This window comes from Tribolium madens, unplaced genomic scaffold (genome assembly GCF_015345945.1).
Source record: "Tribolium madens isolate multiple individuals breed KSU strain unplaced genomic scaffold, Tmad_KSU_1.1 Scaffold_19;HRSCAF=116;Tcas5.2_LG9, whole genome shotgun sequence".
In the NCBI taxonomy this organism is placed as follows: Eukaryota; Metazoa; Arthropoda; class Insecta; order Coleoptera; family Tenebrionidae; genus Tribolium; species Tribolium madens.
Genome location: NW_025400983.1, coordinates 14,930,978 through 14,937,435, shown reverse-complemented (window position 1 = coordinate 14,937,435; position 6,458 = coordinate 14,930,978).

Below are 6,458 nucleotides of genomic sequence, written 5' to 3'. Positions count from 1 at the left end.
AAAAAGTAATTTCCTTGATTTGACGTTTACACGTCACTTTTATTCCTAAGAATAAAAAGTTTTAAATGCCGCTGAAATAAAAGTGAATCTTTAACTTCATTAATCAAGACAATTTGCCACTTTTTTGACGTTTTAAGAAAAAGAATATTATGTTGCAAAAATCTTTTTTTCTGTTATACAATTAAAGATTGAAATTGTAGATCTAGAGTATTTTAACATTGATTTTGATAAAACAGTCGCAGCAATTTTCATTGCAAACGCGAAATAAAAAAAAACATTTGTCAAAAAATCCTATTTTATTCTGTAATAGTAAATTAAAAGTAACAATTTGAAACTTATTACTTAGATAGCCTTCTGTAACGAGTGTTTTATAGTAGTATTACTGTTCTGTTTTACTTTTTTTGGTGTTTTAAAGAAAAAAAATATTTAGAGATTTTTGAGTCAGTTATTTATGAAGGTGTTGGGAAATTCAGCTCGATCAAACATTTGTCTTTGTACATAATCTGGAAATGAATTCTCAAGATATTTTCATGTACGTCACCGGAAATTCGGGAAATGAGTAACAATATAGAAAGCAATTTATTTCCAACGTCATTGCCACAAACATCAAAAACATAAAATGCAGCATACAGTTAAGAGATGTTAAGTTTAAGCTGGAGATTCTTGAAAGGAGTAATCAAAAATTAACAAGAGGCATTTCACAAAGTTTCAAAAGTAAGTTAAAATTTGCCAAGAAACAAATAATTTAGAAATTTATGTCTGCAAAGGGTATGAGGCAAATTTATAAACAGATAAATATCGTCAAATATTTAGACATTTTGTAATAGTCTATTGCATACTTGGTAAGGAAAGCCACTCTTCAGGTATGTAGTAATTTTAGGGAAATGGAATAATTTCCCGACAAGTTTCAGAAAGCATCTAGTTCCCAGTTGTTGTTATGTCATGAATAAATACTGAGTGCGACTTTATTTTCCAACAAGACTAAGATTCTTATCAGACTGCAAAACTTTCTTAGCAACAATGCTTTGGTAATAATTAAATTGAAGTTTTGTCCTGGCCAGTCAATACCCTTGATTTAAATATCATTGAATTTGTTTGGTACGAAAAAAATATGTCTTGAAAATCACCCTCAGATTTAGTCAGGTCAGGGGACATTGAATGATTTAAGAAACAAAATAGAATTCGGTCCTTTAAGCCGAAAGTGTGTCACAAGTTATGGAAAAAAAACTTTTTTGTTTTCGTTCAAACATACCTATCCTTAGTTATACATACTTTGTTGTCACATAGTTTTCCTCGTTTTTTTTTGTTTTAATTTATGTTATGTTATAGGTATCATCTGTTTTAAAATAGTTTTTATTTACATTTTAAGTTACAAAAAAAAAACATTTTCCTTCAATATACAAAGTGTTTACAGTCTTGGAGTTGAAAATTAACCTGGTAATAAAAGAGGACAGAAATAAGTAAAAAAAACTCTTAGAATCGTTATTATTAAAAATGTTAATTAATGCAAAATATTGGTACAAAGTATGAGGATCATGACAGTGATTATTTGATTTGCTTTTGTCTTAGTTTTTATGAATATTCAAAAATCTTCCATTTAATCCACTTCCGACTACTTGCAACAGTCCAACCGTCCAACAGTCTGAATTGTTTTTCTTTTTCTTTCCAAATACGTACATGGATCGCAAATATTAAAATAATAAATTAGTTGTTGTATTTATGACGAAAAATGGAGTACGTTTTGTGTTAGATCGCATTTCAGAAGACAGTGCATGATGAAAAAGGTGATGATTATAATACCTAAATTTATAATTTACCTTCAAAAAAGAACGGTCCTACTCGTATTATTATACGTGGGCGACTAATTCCCCCATTTTGACGTTTTACTTTTCGACTTGTCACTTTATTTGATGTTTCATGTGCGATTAGTTCAAAAACAGACATACGTTCTCGGATGCAAAGATGACTCGATTACAAATTATCTTGATCGCTCGATATTATCAAAAACTAAAGTTGTTTGTGAGATTTCCATTAGTTTAATTTGCGGTTAATATTTGTTTTACGCTGTTTCAGCAAAACTTATGTTATTCGTAACATTGATATTTTACGCCACAGTCTCGTTTCTGCAAGTCGTTGCAGATTTTTTTGACATTGACACTACCATGACTTGTAGAATCGTGTAGTGGTGGAATCGTGTGGTTAGCAGAACTATTACTAGATTAGAAACCATTTTTATTAAGTTACCAAACCCAAATCAAGAGATGCTACAGCAGAAACTTTTACAACATCGCTCGATTTACAAAATGCCTTGGTGCATTGGACTGCACTCATTAAAATAGTGTCGTCAGGTGAAAATCATGCTGAAATTTTTAGAAATAGAAAAGGGTTTTTTCGATGAATGTCCAAAAATCCAAAACATTGTTTGTGGATGGCCAGATTCCACCCACGATAGTACAATATTTAATAATTCGTGCATCCGACAGAAGTCTGAAAATGGAGACTTTGAAAACCACGTAATAACGGGTGATAGTGGTGATGCTGTAAGGTCATTGAGCGCAACTGCGACCAGAGCCGAATTTTATTTAACGAATGCCAAATTAGAACACAAATCACATGGAAAGGTACTTCGTGATATGGAAAAGGCGTTTCCCTGCACTTCCCTTTAGAATACAGCTTGAAAGACATAAAGTGGAAGCAATTGTGGTGGCTACTGCTTCAAAAATAGCTTGTTTGCTAAACGAAAAACTTCCACAAATAAACCCGGAAGAAGAAGCTGCAGTAGAAAGCGTAAACGATGTTGGCAATGAAATTGTTCGAGAAAATAAAATTAAAGGAGTAAACAATTAATTCATGATTATTTTAATAGATTATTATAAGTAGTTATTAATTAACATTTAATTTTTAATTTAATAAAACACGTTTACTTACAAACATTTTCTTCTTTCAATATTTAATAGTATATCTGTTTTAACTTTATGCTCTTCTTATAAAAATTTTATTTCTTGTGAATAATTTTGACATTTCTGCTGAAATATCACAAGTTTATACGTTGCGAATTAGTGACTGCGGGACAGATATTTCCTTATGTCTCTGAGGCTTACCATAATGGTATGGTCTATTAAAACTATGGAGAAAAATAAACGCCCTCGGGTTAGATTTACTGATGTAACCAGAAAAGAAAAGCTCAAAAATGCCGGTATTATGTACTCGCAATGTAATCCAGATGTTCATCGTACCGCTGCCCAGACATATCAACGCAAAAATCCACAAATTCATAAAGCAGCTGTTTCAATGCACAAAAGAAATAATCCAGGACGACGATCAGAAAGACGATGGTCAAAACTTTGTCTAGGATGATGTATGATCTTGAACTGATAAAACTGTTGTCCTTGGTGCTATGAATCACAAATGCATATATTGTAATGCTTTTAAGTCCTGAAGGTACTATTAACTAATACTAGGTCCAAGCTGGAAAGATGAGGCTCCTGGCATGTGCTGCGCCGGTGGTAAAGTGAATCTTCCTGTTTTTGAACCCTTACCCTTATACCCCTTATACACAGTATGATGAAAAAAAGGCGCCCGTGTTAACCCACACGTTCTAAGTGATCTTTTATTAGACGAATTCGAAGCCCAAAATTGGATTTGTGCTCTTATCAGTAAGATATAGGCTTTCCTTTTTAGAAAAAAGAAATCTATATAATTAACAATTTTAAAATAATTTCATTGTTAAAGTCTAGATTGATACAGTTGACGGTGTTCTTAAAAAACATGTGTAAAAAGTCTATTGAAATAAACTTTATTGAAGATGTTAGGCTCCAAAGAAAATTTATCAATGTTGCAACATTGCAAATATCCTAAGATACAGAAAATGTCCAAGTAATATTCAATTACTGGAAACGGTAGCAACAAAAAAATCAATTTTCAATGTTGTCAAAGATTAAAAAAAGGCCAAAATGGAGTACACTTTCAATTAATACCTAGATATGTTGCTTTGCGTGGGTGCAGCAGATCATAACGCATCTGAAGCTGCAAGAGAATATGCTAGAGTGTATCCAAATCGACATCATCCAGATGCTAAGATGATAACAAGAGTGGCGTCGAGAATAAAAGAAAATGGTTAAATAACGCCGATTTATGTAAACCGTGGACGACCTCGTGAAGATCGTACATCAGCTTTGGAGGAAGCTGTTTTGGAAGCGATTGGGAATGCACCTGGACGAAGCATTCGAGGATTAGCACGAGAGTTTCAAGTAGATTATCGAACAATACAAAGTATACTTACCGATGAAAATTATCATCCTTATCACTATATTAAGGTACAAGCTCTTCGTCCAGGCGACTACCTTCCCAGAGTACAATTTTGCGAATGGCTACTTGATCGTCATGAAAACGACCCTAGGTTTATTCAGAACATTTTATGGACAGATGAGTCCAATTTCTCTCAAGACGGGATATTCAATCAGCATAACGATCACATTTGGGCAACGGAAAATCCCTTCGCACATCAGCACAGCTTTGGTGTTAATTTGTGGGCTGGGATCATTAGCAATAACCAATAACAGTTATCATGGAGAATGAAACGGCCTTATAAGCGCAGCTTTTTGATTCAGATGTTTCTGTTTCTGCAGAGTGGCCATAAAAACAAAAAATTCAGAACCTTATTGTGCGCCCTCGGTGGCCGATTAACGAATAAACATTGGCGGCAATTTAAAACAATGCCCTTCAATTTTATAAAATAATGGTATAAAAAGGTAAAAACCGTGTTTCATTTGTGGGGCAAAAAATGTTCGATTATTTGAAATTCTGAACAATATGCAACAAAGGCAAAAATAGTGCGAAACTTTTGAAACGTTTTGCGGTAAGCAAATTTATGCAGACAATGATAAGGACAACCTTTTACTTTGTTTTTGTAATTTTAAAGACACTACAAAAATTACGGATTACTCAACAAACAAACAAACCACTTTGCAGAAAAATATTGAAGTTATAAATTGTTCTAACCTACCTCGTGTTATGATTTCATGTTTTATTGTAATTCTAATTTATTAGTATTTTGCTAGTCCAGAATGTACCTAAAATAAGCTCGGATCTTGGATATTTTATAGCATTCATGTTTTAACACGGCCAACTGTATCTATCTCCACTTCGTTCCGATACGGCCTCTCCACTCCGTTTATAAAACTGTTCCGATCTAGTAGCCGATGCATGTTCGTGCAGTGGCGTCCCCAAGTTGTCAAATTTTGAACTTGACAAATTCAAATTCGAAGTTTGTGTTGTGAAATTACAATTTAATAGTTATATTTTATAAGTGTTGTCTATTTTTGTGTTGTTGTTGTGTTGTTAATTTTGATTGTTGTCTATTTTTGTTGTTAATTTTGATTTTGTTATTTGGCGAAGATTCCATAATGGGAAAGAAGTGTTTCGTTTGTGGCAAGGGTGATACGAATCTTTTTGAGTTCCCCAGCGATTTTAAACAGCGTACTGAATGGCTGGAAATTATTAAAAGATTATGTGGTAAATTTACGCAGACCCTAACAAAATTGTATCGCTTTTTCGACTTGTTTTTCATAGATGTTTCAAAATTAAAAGATCAGTCAGTAATTTGTAAAGATCACTTTGAAGAAAATTCGTTTTATTTTACAAAAAAATCTTGCCGGCTAATTAAAGGAGTTAGACCTTCAGTATTTGTGAGTATATAAATAGAAATTATCCAATAAAAAATAAATACACATATTAAGGTAAAATTATAAATGACTTTAATTTGTAGAATATTCCTGATCCAATAGAATATCCCCATATTCCTCCAACTGTTCCTGACCAAAATGAAACCAATTCCAAATTAGTCCAAGTCTCCATTCCTTCTAATGAACTTGAAAACCTACGTTACCACTGCAAAGTCTTAAATCAAAAACTAAAACGTATGACTAACAAGTATTCCAAGTGTCGGTCAAAAATTACAGATCTCGAATTGCAACTTCAAAATCAAAGCCATAACTCAAAATTAATACAGAAAATATCACGGGATGCTGAAAACTCAGATCAAAAAGCTCTATTTTTAATGGATGTTATTAACAATTATGCAAAAAAGTCGCCTCGGTGGTCAGAAATGACAATCCGTATGTGTACCCTTTGGCGTTTTTGCTCTGCAAAAGGATACGAGTACTGTCGAAGCAATTTGGCCAAACTTCCCTCCAAGACTACCATATCCAGATATCTTGGTGAATATAAAGGTTCGAAAGCGTTGTGCAAACAGCGCTTAGAGTCTGAAATAGCTGCTCTTAAAGTACCAATAGAGCGAATTTGTTCTTTAGTCGTGGATGACATGGCAATAAAAGAAAAAATGCAATATAGCCGACCTGAAGACCACATCTTTGGTCTTGATGATTGCCACTCTAAAACCATCCAAGAGAAGCCCAAAATTGCGAACAAAATGCTTTGTTTTGTTATATATGGGTTAT